This window comes from Cherax quadricarinatus, chromosome 43, assembly GCF_038502225.1.
Source record: "Cherax quadricarinatus isolate ZL_2023a chromosome 43, ASM3850222v1, whole genome shotgun sequence".
Classification (NCBI taxonomy): Eukaryota; Metazoa; Arthropoda; class Malacostraca; order Decapoda; family Parastacidae; genus Cherax; species Cherax quadricarinatus.
Genome location: NC_091334.1, coordinates 24,668,092 through 24,688,263, shown reverse-complemented (window position 1 = coordinate 24,688,263; position 20,172 = coordinate 24,668,092). Strand labels below are relative to the sequence as shown.

The window sequence follows — 20,172 nt, the reverse complement described above, 5'->3', positions numbered from 1 at the left end:
CAGCAGCAGCACCACCACCACAGCAACATCAGCAGCAGCACCACCACCACAGCAACATCAGCAGCAGCACCACCACCACAGCAACATCAGCAGCAGCACCACCACCACAGCAACATCAGCAGCAGCACCACCACCACAGCAACATCAGCAGCAGCACCACCACCACAGCAACATCAGCAGCAGCACCACCACAGCAACATCAGCAGCAGCACCACCACAGCAACATCAGCACCACCACAGCAACATCAGCAGCAGCACCACCACCACAGCAACATCAGCAGCAGCACCACCACAGCAACATCAGCACCACCACCACCACCACCACCACAGCAACATCAACAGTACCACTACAATAAAACCATTAAACAATAGCCTCACAACAGAAGCACCACCACAACAGAAGCACCAACAGTGTTGCCACACAAGACACCACCTGGTCCTGACAGTGGCGATAGCTTGCTGGTCACCAGCACGCTATCACCACTGCAAGTAGCACCACCAGCAGGCTATCACCATCACACATGAACCACCGCCAGAAGAGGTATAAATATCATGGTGCAGGGAGTAGCGACCAGTGAAGAGGCAGGGCCTGGAGCTGTGACTCAACCCCTGCAACCACAATTAGGCGAGTACTGCCAGCAGCACCACACATGAACCACGGCCAGTAGCACCACCAGCAGGCTAGCACCACCACATGAACTACCGCCAGTAACACCGCCACACATGAACCACCACCAGCAGGCTAGCACATGAACCACCGCCAGTTGCACCAGCAAGCTAGCACCACATGAACCACCACCAACAGGCTAGTACCACCACACATGACCCACCAACAGGCTAGCACCACATGAACCACCGCCAGCAGGCTAGCACATGAACCACCGCCAGTAGCACCACCAGCAGACTAGCACCACCACACGAACCACTGCCAATTGCACCACCAGCAAGCTAGCACTACCACATGAACCACCACCAATAGACTAGCACCACATGAACCACCACCAGCAACACCAACAGGCTAGCACCACCATAAATGAACCATCGCCAGTAGGCTAGCACCACACATGAGCCACCGCCAGTAGCACCACCACACATGAACCACCGCCAGTAGCACCACCACCACATGAACCACCGCCAGTAGCACCACCACACATGAACCACCGCCAGTAGCACCACCACCACACATGAACCACCGCCAGTAGCACCACCCCCACACGAAACACCACCAGCAGGCTATCACCGCCACATGAACCACCGCCAGTAGCACCACCAGCAGGCTAGCACCATCACATGAACCACCGTCAGTAGCACCACCACATGAACCACTAACAGGCTAGCACCACCACACGAACCACCGCCAGTAGCACCACCGCCAGCAGCAGCACCACCACACACAAACCACCGCCAGTAACACCACAAGCAGGCTAGCACCACCACATGAACCACCAACAGGCTAGCACCACCACACGAACCACCGCCAGTAGCACCACCACACGAACCACCGCCAGCAGCAGCACCACCACATGAGCCACCACCAGCAGGCAAGCACCACCACACACAAACCACCGCCAGTAACACCACAAGCAGGCTAGCACCACCACACATGAACCAACAGGCTAGCACCACCACGCATGAACCACCGCCAGTAGCACCACCAGCAGGCTAGCACCACCACACATGAACCAACAGGCTAGCACCACCATATGAACCACCGCCAGTAGCACCACCACACGAACCACCACCAGTAGCACCACCAGCAGGCTAGCACCGCCACATGAACCAACAGGCTAGCACCACCACATGAACCACCGCCAGTAGCACCACCACACATGAACCACAGCCAGCAGCACCACCACACATGAACCACCGCCAGTAGCACCACCAGCAGGCTAGCACCACCACATGAACCACAGCCAGTAGCACCACCAACAGGCTAGCACCACCACACATGACCCACCGCCAGTAGCACCACCACATGAACCACCGCCAGTAGCACCACCAGCAGGATAGCATCACCACATGAACCACCGCCAGTAGTACCACCAGCAGACTAGCACATGAACCACCGCCAGTATCACCACCAGCAGACTAGCACCACCACACATGAACCACCAGCAGACTAGCACCACCACACATGAACCACCGCCAGTAGCACCACCAGCAGGCTAGCACCACCACACGAAACATCACCAGTAACATCACCAGCGAGCTGCACACCACGCTTGAACCCAGCTAGCACCAACCACCAACCGAACCTCCAGCAGCCACCACACAGACCACCACCACCAGTACCACCAACAGCTAGCACCACCACACGCGAACCACCGCCAGCAGCCACCAGCCAGGCAGCACCACCACGCAGACCGCCAGCCAGCCACCACCACACATGAACCACCGCCAGTAGCACCACCAGCAGGCTAGCACCACCACCGCCAGTAGCACCACCGCCGCCATGGCACCGCCAATGGTCAATACCCCCCACCAGCCCTTCTACCCCTTATTTCACCCTCCAGACCGCCCCTAGGCTTCCTCTAGGCCTACCCAAACCCGCCTTTAACCCTTAACGCCTCTTATACTCACCCAATGTGTCCATTTCTGCAGCCAGAGGCGCAAAATAAGAGAAAAACTCCCGGTGTATAGCAGAGCTTCACTGTGATGGTGGCCTCGCGCTCACCACACCAACAAACTCTCCACAAAACTTATAAACTCTGCCACTCTCGCTCTATTTCCTCTCACTTGTGACTCTATAATGACTCTGTCAGTCTCTGCCACCCGCTGAAGCTCTAACATGGCGCCTACACTGCCATAAAACTCTATATTGCCCTGAATTTAGCGTTAAAATAAAGCCAGAAGCGCTTCAGTGAGAGAATAATGTTGGAACTTATCTAGGCTTTAATCAGCAGCGGCGAAGAGAGATGTACCGATGGCACTGATTGGTCGAGCCTGGCGGCGCTGGGGCGTTCATTGGTTGAGAGGTGTTGTGACCGGCGCCTGATTGGTCAGGGGTTCACCCCCACTGTAAGGGGCGGCCAGCTGCCACCTCAGCCAATCACAACGAAGCTTCCTTGGTTTAAGAAATCATTTATGCCGCCTCGACCAATCAAAACCTCACCTCAAAAAGCGTAAATGTATTCCCTAAAAATACAAAAAAAAAATTTGCACAAAATTTTTTAAATAAATAAAATGATAAAAAATTCATAAAAAAATTTATTTTAATATTTTTAAAACAAAGCTACAAAAATAAAGTAACAAAAACATTATATTAAAGCTACTTAGTTATGGCTTATTTAAGTTATTATTGCGGCATTTTTATTATATTTCAAACTTTATAATTTATTAATATTAAATGAAAACTTTCTTTTTTATTTAATATTTTGTTGTTATAACTTTTAGGCTCGTGGATGATAGGCCTACCCATGAGCTCTTGATCTGAGGAAGCGGAGCGTTTCCCCAGTTACCTGGATCAAACACGACGCTCTCTCTCTCTCTCTCTCTCTCTCTACCTCTCTCTCTCTCTCTCTCTCTCTCTCTCTCTCTCTCTCTCTCTCTCTCTCTCTCTCTCTCTCTCTCTCTAACCTTCTCTCTACCTCCCCTCTCTGTTCCTCTCTCTCTACCTCTCTCTCTCTCTCTCTCTCTCTCTCACTCTCTCTCTCTCTCTCTCCTCTCCTCTCTCTCTCTCTCTCTCTCTACTCTCTCCCCCTACCTCTCTCTCCCTCTCTCTCTCTCTCTCCCCTCTCTCTCTCTCTACCTCTCTCTCTCTCTCTCTCTCTCTCTGCCTCCTCTCTCTCTCTCTCTCTCTCTCTCTCTCTCTCTCTCTCTCTCTCTCTCTCTCTCTCTCTCTCTCTCTCTCTCTCTCTCTCTCTCTCTCTCTCTCTCTCTCTCTCTGCCTCTCTCTCTCTCTCTCTGCCTCTCTCTCTCTCTCTCTCTCTCTCTCTCTCTCTCTCTCTCTCTCTCTCTCTCTCTCTCTCTCTCTCTCTCTCTCTCTCTCTCTCTCTCTCTCTCTCTCTCTCTCTCTCTCCTCTCCCTAACCTCTCTCTCTCTCTCTCTCTCTCTCTCTCCCCTCTCTCTCTCTCTCCCTCTCTCTCTCTCTCTCTCTCTCTCTCTCTCTCTCTCTCTCTCTCTCTCTCTCTCTCTCTCCCTACCTCTCTCTCTCTCTCTCTCTCTCTCTCCCTCTCCTCTCTCTTCTGTCTCTCTCTCTCTCTCTCTCTCTCTCTCTACCTCTCTCTCTCTCTCTCTCTCTCTCTCTCTCTCTCTCTCTCTCACTCTCCCACTCTCTCTCTCTCTCTCTCTCTCTCCTCTCCCTATCTCTCTCTCTCTCTCTCTCTCTCTCTCTCTCTCTCTCTCTCTCTCTCTCTCTCTCTCTCTCTCTCTCTCTCTCTCTCTCTTATCTTATCTTATAGCAATATTCTTCTGGTCTTCTAACTGTCAGTTATGTAGCAACTGTCTACTGACTGTCAGTCTTGTAGTAACTGTTTTATGACTGTCAGTCATGTAGTAACTGTCTTGTTACTGTCAGTCTTGTAACAACTGTCTTCTGACTGTCAGTCATGTAGTAACTGTCTTGTGAACTATGACTGGACTATCTGTAACTGATCGTCAGCTAACTGTCTGTGACTGTCAGTCTTGCAGTAACTGTCTTGTTACTAATCAGTATTTTAGTAGTAACTAGTCTTGTGGCTGTCAGTCTTGTAGTAACTGTCTTGTGACTGTCAGTCTTGTAGTAACTGTCTTGTTACTGACAGTCTTGTAGTAACTGTCTTGTGACTGTCAGTCTTGTAGTAACTGTCTTGTTACTGTCAGTCTTGTAGTAACTGTCTTGTGACTGTCAGTCTTGTAGTAACTGTCTTGTGACTGTCAGTCTTGTAGTAACTGTCTACTGACTGTCAGTCTTGTAGCAATTGTCTACTGACTATCAGTCTTGTAGCAACTGTCGTGTGACTGTCAGTCTTGTAGTAACTGTCTACTGACTGTCAGTCTTGTAGCAATTGTCTACTGACTGTCAGTCTTGTAGCAACTGTCATGTGAGTGTCAGTCTTGTAGTAACTGTCTAGTGACTATCAGTCTTGTAGCAACTGTCTTGTGACTGTCAGTCTTGTAGTAACTGTCTACTGACAGTAAGTCATGTAGTAACTGTCTTCTGACTGTCAGTCATGTAGTAATTGTCTTCTGACTGTCAGTCATGTAGTAACTGTTTTCTGACTGTCAGTCTTGCAGCAACTGTCTACTGACTGTCAGTCTTATAGCAGCTGTCTACTGACTGTCAGTGTTGTAGCAATTGTCTACTGACTGTCAGTCTTGTAGCAGCTGTCTACTGACCGTCAGTCTTGTAACAACTGTCTACTGACTGTCAGTCTTATAGGAGCTGTCTACTGACTGTCAGTCTTGTAGCAACTGTCTACTGACTGTCAGTCTTGTAGCAACTGTCTACTGACTGTCAGTCTTCTAGTAACTGCCTACTGTCAGTCGTGTGGCAACTGTGTACTGACTGTCAGTCTTGTAGCAACTGTCTACTGACTGTCAGTCATGTAGCAATTGTCTACTGACTGTCAGTCTTGTAGCAACTGTCTTCTGTCAGTCTTGTAGCAACTGTCTTCTGACTGTCAGTCATGTAGTAACTGTCTTGTGACTGTCAGTCTTGTAGGAACTGTCTTCTGACTGTCAGTCATGTAGCAACTCTCTTGTGACTGTCAGTCTTGTAGTAACTGTCTTGAGACTGTCAGTCTTGTAGTAACTGTCTTGTGACTTGACTGACAGTCTTGTAGTAACTGTCTTGTGACTGTCAGTCTTGCAGTAACTGTCTTGTTACTGTCAGTTTTGTAGTAACTGTCTTGTGGCTGTCAGTCTTGTAGTAACTGTCTTGTGACTGTCAGTCTTGTAGTAACTGTCTTGTTACTGACAGTCTTGTAGTAACTGTCTTGTGACTGTCAGTCTTGTAGTAACTGTCTTGTTACTGTCAGTCTTGTAGTAACTGTCTTGTGACTGTCAGTCTTGTAGTAACTGTCTTGTGACTGTCAGTCTTGTAGTAACTGTCTACTGACTGTCAGTCTTGTAGCAATTGTCTACTGACTATCAGTCTTGTAGCAACTGTCGTGTGACTGTCAGTCTTCTAGTAACTGTCTACTGATTGTCAGTCTTGTAGCAATTGTCTACTGACTGTCAGTCTTGTAGCAACTGTCATGTGAGTGTCAGTCTTGTAGTAACTCAGTGACTACGCTTGTAGCAACTGTCTTGTGACTGCAGTCATGTAGTAACAAGTCTGTACGTGTCACGTCGTAGTAATTGTCTTCGACCGTCAGTCATGGTAGTAGTAACCTGTTTTCTGACTGTCAGTCGTGCTGTGTACGCACTCGTCTTGCAGCACGTCTACTGACTGTCAGTCTTATAGCAGCTGTCTACTGACTGTCAGTGTTGTAGCAATTGTGTACTGACTGACAGTCTTATAGCAACTGTCTACTGACTGTCAGTCTTATAGCAACTGTCTACTGACTGTCAGCCTTGTAGTAACTGTCTTGTGACTGTCAGTCTTGTAGCAACTGTCTACTGTCAGTCTTATAGCAACTGTCTACTGACTGTCAGTCTTATAGCAACTGTCTACTGACTGTCAGTCTTGTAGCAACTGTCTACTGACTGTCAGTCTTGTAGCAACTGTCTACTAACTGTCAGTCTTGTAGGAACTGTCTACTGACTGTCAGTCTTGTAGCAGCTGTCTACTGACTGTCAGTCTTGTAGGAACTGTCTACTGACTGTCAGCCTTGTAGGAACTGTCTACTGACTGTCAGTCTTGTAGCAGCTGTCTACAGACTGTCAGTCTTGTAGGAACTGTCTACTGACTGTCAGTCTTGCAGCAACTGTCTACTGACTGTCAGTCTTTTAGGAGCTGTCCACTGACTGTCAGTCTTATAGCAACTATCTACTGACTGTCAGTATTGTGCAACTGTCTACTGACTGTCAGTCTTGTAAGGAACTGTCTACTGACTGTACAGTCTTGCAACTGTCTACTGACTGTCAGTCTCATGCAGCTGTCTACTGACTGTCAGTCTTGCTAAGAACTGTCTACTGACTGTCAGCCTTGTAGGAACGGTCTACTGACTGTCAGTCTTGTAGCAGCTGTCTACTGACTGTCAGTCTTGCAGGAACTGTCTACTGACTGTCAGTCTTGTAGCAACTGTCTACTGACTGTCAGTCTTATAGCAGCTGTCTACTGACTGTCAGTGTTGTAGCAATTGTGTACTGACTGTCAGTCTTGTAGCAACTGTCTACTGACTGTCAGTCTTATAGCAACTGTCTACTGACTGTCAGCCTTGTAGTAACTGTCTTGTGACTGTCAGTCTTGTAGCAACTGTCTACTGTCAGTCTTATAGCAACTGTCTACTGACTGTCAGTCTTATAGCAACTGTCTACTGACTGTCAGTCTTGTAGCAACTGTCTACTGACTGTCAGTCTTGTAGCAACTGTCTACTAACTGTCAGTCTTGTAGGAACTGTCTACTGACTGTCAGTCTTGTAGCAGCTGTCTACTGACTGTCAGTCTTGTAGGAACTGTCTACTGACTGTCAGCCTTGTAGGAACTGTCTACTGACTGTCAGTCTTGTAGCAGCTGTCTACAGACTGTCAGTCTTGTAGGAACTGTCTACTGACTGTCAGTCTTGCAGCAACTGTCTACTGACTGTCAGTCTTTTAGGAGCTGTCCACTGACTGTCAGTCTTATAGCAACTATCTACTGACTGTCAGTATTGTAGCAACTGTCTACTGACTGTCAGTCTTGTAGGAACTGTCTACTGACTGTCAGTCTTGTAGCAACTGTCTACTGACTGTCAGTCTCGTAGCAGCTGTCTACTGACTGTCAGTCTTGTAGGAACTGTCTACTGACTGTCAGCCTTGTAGGAACGGTCTACTGACTGTCAGTCTTGTAGCAGCTGTCTACTGACTGTCAGTCTTGCAGGAACTGTCTACTGACTGTCAGTCTTGTAGCAACTGTCTACTGACTGTCAGTCTTGTAGCAGCTGTCTACTGACTGTCAGTCTTGTAGCAACTGTCTACTGACTGTCAGTCTTGTAGCAACTGTCTACTGACTGTCAGTTTTCTAGCAGCTGCCTACTGACTGTCAGTCTTGTAGTAGCTGTCTTGTGACTGTCAGTCTTATAGCAACTGTCCACTGACTGTCAGTCTTATAGCAACTGTCTACTGACTGTCAGTCTTGTAGCAACTGTCTACTGACTGTCAGTCTTATAGCAACTGTCTACTGGCTGTCAGTCTTGTAGCAGCTGTCTACTGACTTTCAGTCTTGTAGTAACTGTCTACTGACTGTCAGTCTTATAGCAACTGTCTACTGACTGTCAGACTTGTAGCAACTGTTTACTGAGTGTCAGTCTTATAGCAACTGTCTACTGGCTGTCAGTCTTGTAGCAATTGTCTACTGACCGTCAGTCTTGTAGTAACTGTCTACTGACTGTCACTCTTATAGCAACTGTCTACTGGCTGTCAGTCTTGTAGCAACTGTCTACTGACTGTCAGTCTTGTAGTAACTGTCTACTGACTGTCAGTCTTGTAGTAGCTGTCTTGTGACTGTCAGTCTTATAGCAACTGTCCTCTAACTGTCAGTCTTATAGCAACTGTCAACTGACTGTCAGTCTTGTAGCGACTGTCTACTGACTGTCAGTCTTGTAGCAACTGTCTACTGACTATCAGTCTTGTAGTAACTGTCTTCTGACTGTCAGTCTTGTAGTAACTGTCTACTGACTGTCAGTCTTGTAGCAACTGTCTACTGACTGTCAGTCTTATAGCAACTGTCTACTGACTGTCAGTCTTATAGCAACTGGCTACTGACTGCCAGTCTTATAGCAACTGTCTACTGACTGTCAGTCTTGTAGGAACTGTCTACTGACTGTCAGTCTTGTGGCAACTGTCTACTGACTGTCAGCCTTGTAGTAACTGTCTACTGACTGTCAGTCTTGTAGCAACTGTCTACTGACTGTCACTCTTGTAGTAACTGTCTACTGACTGTCAGTCTTATAGCAACTGTCTACTGACTGTCAGTCTTGTAGCAGCTTTCTACTGACTGTCAGTCTTGTAGCAACTGTCTACTGACTGTCAGTCTTGTAGCAACTGTTTACTGACTGTCAGTCTTGTAGCAGCTGTCTACTAACTGTCAGTCTTGTAGCAACTGTCTACTGACTGTCAGTCTTGTAGTAACTGTCTACTGACTGTCAGTCTTGTAGTAACTGTCTACTGACTGTCAGTCTTGTAGCAGCTGTCTACTGACTGTCAGTCTTGTAGTAGCTGTCTTGTGACTGTCAGTCTTATAGCAACTGTCTACTGACTGTCAGTCTTATAGCAACTGTCTACTGACTGTCAGTCTCGTAGCAACTGTCTACTTGCTGTCAGTCTTGTAGCAACTGTCTACTGACTATCAGTCTTATGGCAACTGTCTACTGACTGTCAGTCTTGCAGCAGCTGTCTACTGACTGTCAGTCTTGTAGTAACTGTCTACTGACTGTCAGTCTTGTAGTAACTGTGTACTGACTGTCAGTCTTGTAGCAGCTGTCTACTGACTGTCAGTCTTGTAGTAACTGTCTACTGACTGTCAGTCTTGTAACTGTCTACTGACTGTCAGTCTTGTAGCAGCTGTCTACTAACTGTCAGTCTTGCAGCAGCTGTCTACTGACTGTCAGTCTTGTAGTAACTGTCTACTGACTGTCAGTCTTGTAGTAACTGTCTACTGACTGTCAGTCCTGTAGCAGCTGTCTACTGACTGTCAGTCTTGTAGTAACTGTCTACTGACTGTCAGTCTTGTTACAACTGTCTACTGGCTGTCAGTCTTGTAGCAACTGTCTACTGACTGTCAGTCTTATTGCAACTGTCTACTGACTCTCAGTCTTGTAGCAACTGTCTTATGACTGTCAGGCTTGTAGCAACTCTCTTCTGGCTGTCAGTCTTGTACCAACTGTCTTCTGGCTGTCAGTCTTGTAGCAGCTGTCTTCTGGCTGTCAGTCTTGTAGCAACTGTCTTCTGACTGTCAGTCATGTAGTAACTGTCTTGATACTTTCAGTCTTGTAACAACTGTCTACTGACTGTCAGTCTTGTAGCAGCTGTCTACTGGTTGTCAGTCTTGTAGCAACTGTCTACTGACTGTCAGTCTTGTAGCAGCTGTCTACTGACCGTCAGTCTTGTAACAACTGTCTACTGACTGTCAGTCTTTTAGCAGCTGTCTACTGACTGTCAGTCTTGTAGCAGCTGTCTACTGACTGTCAGTCTTGTGGCAACTGTCTACTGACTGTCAGTCTTCTAGTAACTTCCTACTGTCAGTCGTGTGGCAACTGTCTACTGACTGTCAGTCTTGTAGCAACTGTCTACTGACTGTCAGTCTTGTAGCAACTGTCTACTGTCAGTCTTGTAGCAACTGTCTACTGACTGTCAGTCATGTCGCAATTGTCTACTGACTGTCAGTCTTGTAGCAACTGTCTTCTGTCAGTCTTGTAGCAACTGTCTACTGACTGTCAATCATGTAGTAACTGTCTTGTGACTGTCAGTCTTGTAGGAACTGTCTTCTGACTCTCAGTCATGTAGCAACTCTCTTGTGACTGTCAGTCTTATAGTAACTGTCTTGAGACTGTCGGTCTTGTAGTAATTGTCTTGTGACTGTCAGTCTTGTCCGACTAACCCATACGAAGTCTCCCTTATTATCAATGCACTAAAAAACAAGGCAGGAGATTTAAGTACCTTACCACCCTTTATATATAAAAAAGTGTCACAAGTGCTATCTCCAATCATTGCAACACTCTTTAACAAATCCATTGAATCCTCCACCTTCCCTACAGTACTCAAAATAGCAAGGGTCACCCCGATCCACAAAGGAGGAGACCAAACAGAGTTGAATAACTATAGGCCAATATCCAACTTACACCCTCTCTCAAAAATCTTTGAAAAACTAATTCATAAACGAATCTACTCCTACCTTATCTCCCAAAACATACTCAACCCCTGCCAATTTGGATTCAGGCCTAATAAAAATACTAATGATGCTATTATACACATGCTAGAACATATATACACTGCAATAGAGAAAAAAGAAGTCCCACTGGGGATCTTCATTGACTTACGTAAAGCTTTTGATACAGTTGACCATGACTTGCTCCACGTAAAATTGTCACACTATGGTATTAGAGGGCACTCCCTCAATTACCTCAAGTCATACCTCAGCAACAGAAGCCAATATGTGTACGCAAATGGGGCAAACTCTTCTGCGCAACCAATTACAGTTGGTGTCCCACAGGGAAGTGTCCTTGGCCCTCTTCTCTTTCTCCTATACATAAATGACCTTCCAAATGCTTCGCAATTACTCAAACCCACACTATTTGCAGATGACACTACATACGTCTTCTCCCACCCGAGCCCAGTCACACTAGCCAATACTGTAAATACCGAATTACAGAAAATATCTACCTGGATGAGGACTAACAAACTTACACTAAACATTGACAAAACCTACTTCATTCAGTTTGGTAACAGAGCTACAGATGTCCCTCTTAACATAATGATAAACGGATCACCTATCACAAAGCTAACAGAGGGAAAATTCTTAGGAATCCACCTTGATAATAGACTCAAATTTCATACACATATACAACAAATTTCTAAGAAAATTTCCAAGACTGTAGGCATACTATCGAAGATACGGTACTATGTTCCACAGTCAGCCCTCCTGGCCCTATATCACTCTCTTATTTACCCCTATCTCACCTATGGAATTTGTGCATGGGGCTCAACAACAGTTAACCATCTCAGACCACTAATTACCCAACAAAAGGCTGCAGTTAGAATGATAACAAATTCTCACTACAGGCAGCACACTCCACCAATATTCAATACACTAAACCTACTCACCATACAAAACATCCATACTTATTACTGCACCTATTACATACATAGAACACTTAACTCTGATATTAACCCTCCCCTCAAACATCTCCTTGCCAACCTCAACAGAACACATGACCATAACACAAGGCACAGATCACTCTTTGATGTTCCTCGTGTTCATCTCACACTATGCAAAAACTCAATGCACATAAAAGGCCCTAAAATCTGGAATTCATTACCTGTAAATATAAAAGAAACACTACCTGTTTATAAATTCAAGTCTCTACTCAAAGATCACTTACTCACCCAAAACCAAATAAATACTGAATAACTGAACCTTATAAATTGTATATCTTAAATGTTTCTCACAATTATATCACATAAATGTTAAACCTAAAACCCAATCTAACTTTATTATTTTTTAAATACACTACCTAACAGAATCCTTCATATGACCTGTCTTTGTAATACTCACTTGTGCTTTATAGTAATCTGTTTACATTAATGTTTTATCACTGACTTCATCATTGCTTAATTAATCTTAAGTTAATTTTAAGCCAGCCCGTAATGCTATGCATAGTATAAGTGGCTTTGGCATACTGCTCTTATCTGTATTTTTTGTACCTCTGTATGTGTGCACAAATTTATAATAAAAAATAAATAAAAACTGTCTTGTGACTGTCAGTCTTGTAGTAACTGTCTTGTTACTGACAGTCTTGTAGTAACTGTCTTGTGACTGTCTGTCTTGTAGTAACTGTCTTGTTACTGTCAGTCCAGTAGTAACTGTCTTGTGACTCTCAGTCTTGTAGTAACTGTCTTGTGATTGTCAGTCTTGTAGTAACTGTCTTGTGACTGTCAGTCTTGTAGTAACTGTCTTGTTACTGACAATCTTGTAGTAACTGTCTTGTGACTGTCAGTCTTGTAGTAACTGTCTTTTGACTGTCAGTCTTGTAGTAACTGTCTTGTGATTGTCAGTCTTGTAGTAACTGTCTTGTTACTGACAGTCTTGTAGTAACTGTCTTGTGACTGTCAGTCTTGTAGTAACTGTCTTGTGACTGTCAGTCTTGTAGTAACTGTCTTGTGATTGTCAGTCTTGTAGTAACTGTCTTGTTACTGACAGTCTTGTAGTAACTGTCTTGTGACTGTCAGTCTTGTAGTAACTGTCTTGTTACTGACAGTCTTGTAGTAACTGTCTTGTGACTGTCAGTCTTGTAGTAACTGTCTTGTTACTGTCAGTCTTGTAGTAAGTGTCTTGTGACTGTCAGTCTTGTAGCAACTGTCTTCTGACGGTCAGTCTTGTAGTAACTGTCTACTGACTGTCAGTCTTGTAGCAATTGTCTACTGACTGTCAGTCTTGTAGTAACTGTCTACTGACTATTAATCTTGTAGCAACTGTCGTGTGACTGTCAGTCTTGTAGTAACTGTCTTGTGACTGTCAGTCTTGTAGCAACTGTCTTCTGACGGTCAGTCTTGTAGTAACTGTCTACTGACTGTCAGTGATGTAGCAATTGTCTACTGACTGTCAGTCTTGTAGCAACTGTCTACTGACTGTCAGTCTTATAGCAACTGTCTACTGGCTGTCAGCCTTGTAGTAACTGTCTTGTGACTGTCAGTCTTGTAGCAACTGTCTACTGTCAGTCTTATAGCAACTGTCTACTGACTGTCAGTCTTATGGCAACTGTCTACTGACTGTCAGTCTTGTAGCAACTGTCTACTGACTGTCAGTCTTGTAGCAACTGTCTACTGACTGTCAGTCTTGTAGCAACTGTCTACTGACTGTCAGTCTTGTAGCAGCTGTCTACTGACTGTCAGTCTTGTAGGAACTGTCTACTGACTGTCAGCCTTGTAGGAACTGTCTACTGACTGTCAGTCGTGCAGCAACTATCTACTGACTGTCAGTCTTGTAGCAGCTGTCTACTGACTGTCAGTCTTATAGCAACTGTCTACTGACTGTCAGTATTGTAGCAACTGTCTACTGACTGTCAGTCTTGTAGCAGCTGTCTACTGACTGTCAGTCTTGTAGTAGCTGTCTTGTGACTGTCAGTCTTATAGCAACTGTCTACTGACTGTCAGTCTTATAGCAACTGTCTACTGGCTGTCAGTCTTGCAGCAGCTGTCTACTGACTGTCAGTCTTATAGCAACTGTCTACTAGCTGTCAGTCTTGCAGCAGCTGTCTACTGACTGTCAGTCTAGAAGTAACTGTCTACTGACTGTCAGTCTTGTAGCAACTGTCTACTGACTGTCAGACTTGTAGCAACTGTTTACTGACTGTCAGTCTTGTAGCAACTGTCTACTGGCTGTCAGTCTTGTAGCAACTGTCTACTGACTGTCAGTCTTGTAGCAACTGTCTACTGACTGTCAGTCTTATAGCAACTGTCTACTGGCTGTCAGTCTTGTAGCAGCTGTCTACTGACTGTCAGTCTTGAAGTAACTGTCTACTGACTGTCAGTCTTATAGCAACTGTCTACTGACTGTCAGACTTGTAGCAACTGTTTACTGACTGTCAGTCTTATAGCAACTGTCTACTGGCTGTCAGTCTTGTAGCAACTGTCTACTGACTGTCAGTCTTGTAGCAACTGTCTACTGACTGTCAGTCTTATAGCAACTGTCTACTGGCTGTCAGCCTTATAGCAACTGTCTACTGGCTGTCAGTCTTGTAGCAACTGTCTACTGACTGTCAGTCTTGTAGCAACTGTCTACTGACTGTCAGTCTTGTAGTAACTGTCTACTGACTGTCAGTCTTGTAGCAACTGTCTACTGACTGTCAGTCTTGTAGCAGCGGTCTACTGACTGTCAGTCTTGTAGTAACTGTCTACTGACTGTCAGTCTTGTAGTAACTGTCTTGTTACTGTCAGTCCTGTAGTAACTGTCTTGTGACTCTCAGTCTTGTAGTAACTGTCTTGTGATTGTCAGTCTTGTAGTAACTGTCTTGTGACTGTCAGTCTTGTAGTAACTGTCTTGTTACTGACAATCTTGTAGTAACTGTCTTGTGACTGTCAGTCTTGTAGTAACTGTCTTTTGACTGCCAGTCTTGTAGTAACTGTCTTGTGATTGTCAGTCTTGTAGTAACTGTCTTGTTACTGACAGTCTTGTAGTAACTGTCTTGTGACTGTCAGTCTTGTAGTAACTGTCTTGTGACTGTCAGTCTTGTAGTAACTGTCTTGTGATTGTCAGTCTTGTAGTAACTGTCTTGTTACTGACAGTCTTGTAGTAACTGTCTTGTGACTGTCAGTCTTGTAGTAACTGTCTTGTTACTGACAGTCTTGTAGTAACTGTCTTGTGACTGTCAGTCTTGTAGTAACTGTCTTGTTACTGTCAGTCTTGTAGTAACTGTCTTGTGACTGTCAGTCTTGTAGCAACTGTCTTCTGACGGTCAGTCTTGTAGTAACTGTCTACTGACTGTCAGTCTTGTAGCAATTGTCTACTGACTGTCAGTCTTGTAGTAACTGTCTACTGACTATTAATCTTGTAGCAACTGTCGTGTGACTGTCAGTCTTGTAGTAACTGTCTTGTGACTGTCAGTCTTGTAGCAACTGTCTTCTGACGGTCAGTCTTGTAGTAACTGTCTACTGACTGTCAGTGATGTAGCAATTGTCTACTGACTGTCAGTCTTGTAGCAACTGTCTACTGACTGTCAGTCTTATAGCAACTGTCTACTGGCTGTCAGCCTTGTAGTAACTGTCTTGTGACTGTCAGTCTTGTAGCAACTGTCTACTGTCAGTCTTATAGCAACTGTCTACTGACTGTCAGTCTTATGGCAACTGTCTACTGACTGTCAGTCTTGTAGCAACTGTCTACTGACTGTCAGTCTTGTAGCAACTGTCTACTGACTGTCAGTCTTGTAGCAACTGTCTACTGACTGTCAGTCTTGTAGCAACTGTCTACTGACTGTCAGTCTTGTAGCAGCTGTCTACTGACTGTCAGTCTTGTAGGAACTGTCTACTGACTGTCAGCCTTGTAGGAACTGTCTACTGACTGTCAGTCTTGCAGCAACTATCTACTGACTGTCAGTCTTGTAGCAGCTGTCTACTGACTGTCAGTCTTATAGCAACTGTCTACTGACTGTCAGTATTGTAGCAACTGTCTACTGACTGTCAGTCTTGTAGCAGCTGTCTACTGACTGTCAGTCTTGTAGTAGCTGTCTTGTGACTGTCAGTCTTATAGCAACTGTCTACTGACTGTCAGTCTTATAGCAACTCACTACTGACTGTCAGTCTTGTAGCAACTGTCTACTGACTGTCAGTCTTATAGCAACTGTCTACTGGCTGTCAGTCTTGCAGCAGCTGTCTACTGACTGTCAGTCTAGAAGTAACTGTCTACTGACTGTCAGTCTTGTAGCAACTGTCTACTGACTGTCAGACTTGTAGCAACTGTTTACTGACTGTCAGTCTTGTAGCAACTGTCTACTGGCTGTCAGTCTTGTAGCAACTGTCTACTGACTGTCAGTCTTGTAGCAACTGTCTACTGACTGTCAGTCTTATAGCAACTGTCTACTGGCTGTCAGTCTTGTAGCAGCTGTCTACTGACTGTCAGTCTTGAAGTAACTGTCTACTGACTGTCAGTCTTATAGCAACTGTCTACTGACTGTCAGACTTGTAGCAACTGTTTACTGACTGTCAGTCTTATAGCAACTGTCTACTGGCTGTCAGTCTTGTAGCAACTGTCTACTGACTGTCAGTCTTGTAGCAACTGTCTACTGACTGTCAGTCTTATAGCAACTGTCTACTGGCTGTCAGTCTTATAGCAACTGTCTACTGGCTGTCAGTCTTGTAGCAACTGTCTACTGACTGTCAGTCTTGTAGCAACTGTCTACTGACTGTCAGTCTTGTAGTAACTGTCTACTGACTGTCAGTCTTGTAGCAACTGTCTACTGACTGTCAGTCTTGTAGCAGCGGTCTACTGACTGTCAGTCTTGTAGTAACTGTCTACTGACTGTCAGTCTTGTAGGAACTGTCTACTGACTGTCAGTCTTGTAGTAACTGTCTACTGACTGTCAGTCTTGTAGCAACTGTCTACTGGCTGTCAGTCTTATAGCAACTGTCTACTGGCTGTCAGTCTTGTAGCAACTCTCTACTGACTGTCAGTCTTGTAGCAACTGTCTACTGACTGTCAGTCTTGTAGTAACTGTCTACTGATTGTCAGTCTTGTAGCAACTGTCTACTGACTGTCAGTCTTGTAGCAGCTGTCTACTGACTGTCAGTCTTATAGCAACTGTCTACTGACTGTCAGTCTTGTAGTAACTGTCTACTGACTGCCAGTCTTGTAGTAACTGTCTACTGACTGTCACTCTTGTAGCAACTGTCTACTGACTGTCAGTCTTGTAGTAAATATCTACTGACTGTCAGTCTTGTAGTAACTGTCTACTGACTGTCAATCTTGTAGTAACTGTCTACTGACTGTCAGTCTTGTAACAGCTGTCTACTGACTGTCAGTCTTGTAGCAACTGTCTACTGACTGTCAGTCTTGTAGTAACTGTCTACTGACTGTCAGTCTTGTAGTAACTGTCTGCTGACTGTCAGTCTTGTAGCAACTGTCTACTGACTGTCAGTCTTGTAACAACTGTCTACTGACTGACAGTCTTGTAGCAACTGTCTACTGACTGTCAGTCTTGTAGTAACTGTCTACTGACTGTCAGTCTTGTAGCAGCTGTCTACTGACTGTCAGTCTTGTAGTAACTGTCTACTGACTGTCAGTCTTGTAGTAACTGTCTACTGACTGTCAGTCTTGTAGTAACTGTCTGCTGACTGTCAGTCTTGTAGTAACTGTCTACTGACTGTCAGTCTTGTAGCAACTGTCTACTGACTGTCAGTCTTGTAACAACTGTCTACTGACTGTCAGTCTTGTAGCAACTGTCTACTGACTGTCAATCTTGTAGTAACTGTCTACTGACTGTCAGTCTTGTAGCAGCTGTCTACTGACTGTCAGTCTTGTAGCAACTGTCTACTGACTGTCAGTCTTGTAGTAACTGTCTACTGACTGTCAGTCTTGTAGTAGCTGTCTACTGACTGTCAGTCTTGTAGTAACTGTCTACTGACTGTCAGTCTTGTAGCAGCTGTCTACTGGCTGTCAGTCTTGTAGTAACTGTGTACTGACTGTCAGTCTTATAGCAGCTGTCTACTGACTGTCTTATAGCAGCTGTCTACTGTCAGTCTTATACCTGGAGTTTACCTGGAGAGAGTTCCGGGGGTCAACGCCCCCGCGGCCCGGTCTGAGACCAGGCCTCCTGGTGGATCAGAGCCTGATCAACCAGGCTGTTGCTGCTGGCTGCACGCAAACCAACATACGAGGCACAGCCCGGCTGATCCGGAACTGACTTTAGGTGCTTGTCCAGTGCCAGCTTGAAGACTGCCAGGGGTCTGTTGGTAATCCCCCTTATGTGTGCTGGGAGACAGTTGAACAGTCTCGGGCCCCTGACACTTATTGTATGGTCTCTTAACGTGCTTGTGACACCCCTGCTTTTCATTGGGGGGATGGTGCATCGTCTGCCAAGTCTTTTGCTTTCGTAGTGGGTGATTTTCGTGTGCAAGTTCGGTACTAGTCCCTCTAGGATTTTCCAGGTGTATATAATCATGTATCTCTCCCTCCTGCGTTCCAGGGAATACAGGTTTAGGAACCTCAAGCGCTCCCAATAATTGAGGTGTTTTATCTCCGTTATGCGCGCCGTGAAAGTTCTCTGTACATTTTCTAGGTCGGCAATTTCACCTGCCTTGAAAGGTGCTGTTAGTGTGCAGCAATATTCCAGCCTAGATAGAACAAGTGACCTGAAGAGTGTCATCATGGGCTTGGCCTCCCTAGTTTTGAAGGTTCTCATTATCCATCCTGTCATTTTTCTAGCAGATGCGATTGATACAATGTTATGGTCCTTGAAGGTGAGATCCTCCGACATGATCACTCCCAGGTCTTTGACTTTGGTGTTTCGCTCTATTTTGTGGCCAGAATTTGTTTTGTACTCTGATGAAGATTTAATTTCCTCATGTTTACCATATCTGAGTAATTGAAATTTCTCATCGTTGAACTTCATATTGTTTTCTGCAGCCCACTGAAAGATTTGGTTGATGTCTGCCTGGAGCTTTGCAGTGTCTGCAATGGAAGACACTGTCATGCAGATTCGGGTGTCATCTGCAAAGGAAGACACGGTGCTGTGGCTGACATCCTTGTCTATGTCGGATATAAGGATGAGGAACAAGATGGGAGCGAGTACTGTGCCTTGTGGAACAGAGCTTTTCACCGTAGCTGCCTCGGACTTTACTCTGTTGACGACTACTCTCTGTGTTCTGTTAGTGAGGAAATTATAGATCCATCGACCGACTTTTCCTGTTATTCCTTTAGCACGCATTTTGTGCGCTATTACGCCATGGTCACACTTGTCGAAGGCTTTTGCAAAGTCTGTATATATTACATCTGCTTTCTTTTTGTCTTCTAGTGCATTTAGGACCTTGTCGTAGTGGTCCAATAGTTGAGACAGACAGGAGCGACCTGTTCTAAACCCATGTTGCCCTGGGTTGTGTAACTGATGGGTTTCTAGATGCGTGGTGATCTTGCTTCTTAGGACCCTTTCAAAGATTTTTATGATATGGGATGTTAGTGCTATTGGTCTGTAGTTCTTTGCTGTTGCTTTACTGCCCCCTTTGTGGAGTGGGGCTATGTCTGTTGTTTTTAGTAACTGTGGGACGACCCCCGTGTCCATGCTCCCTCTCCATAGGATGGAAAAGGCTCGTGATAGGGGCTTCTTGCAGTTCTTGATGAACACAGAGTTCCATGAGTCTGGCCCTGGGGCAGAGTGCATGGGCATGTCATTTATCGCCTGTTCGAAGTCATTTGGCGTCAGGATAACATCGGATAGGCTTGTGTTAATCAAATTTTGTGGCTCTCTCATAAAAAATTCATTTTGATCTTCGACTCTCAGTCTGGTTAGCGGCTTGCTAAAAACTGAGTCATATTGGGACTTGAGTAGCTCACTCATTTCCTTGTTGTCATCTGTGTAGGACCCATCTTGTTTAAGTAGGGGCCCAATACTGGACGTTGTTCTCGATTTTGATTTGGCATAGGAGAAGAAATACTTTGGGTTTCTTTCGATTTCATTTATGGCTTTTAGTTCTTCCCGCGATTCCTGACTCCTAAAGGATTCTTTTAGCTTAAGTTCGATGCTTGCTATTTCTCTGACCAGTGTCTCCCTACGCATTTCAGATATATTGACCTCTTTTAGCCGCTCTGTTATTCTTTTCCGTCGCCTGTAAAGGGAGCGCCTGTCTCTTTCTGTTTTACATCTACTCCTCCTTTTTCTTAGAGGAATAAGCCTTGTGCATACATCGA

General features: G+C 45.2%; 1 protein-coding gene across 2 annotated transcripts in view; it reads right to left on the bottom strand.

Annotated features, from left to right (window-relative positions):
- The window catches only part of LOC128694100 (chromodomain-helicase-DNA-binding protein 7-like), a 328,549-nt gene extending 325,719 nt beyond the window's left edge, over positions 1–2,830 (bottom strand). Inside the window, exon 1 of one of the 2 annotated variants that reach the window (XM_070093744.1) lies at positions 2,581–2,830. The gene's annotated coding sequence lies outside the window, so the exon portion shown is untranslated. The remainder of the gene's footprint in view (positions 1–2,580) is intronic. The other variant, XM_070093743.1, reaches the window with a different exon arrangement.
- Between the last annotated feature and the right edge of the window lie 17,342 nt (positions 2,831–20,172).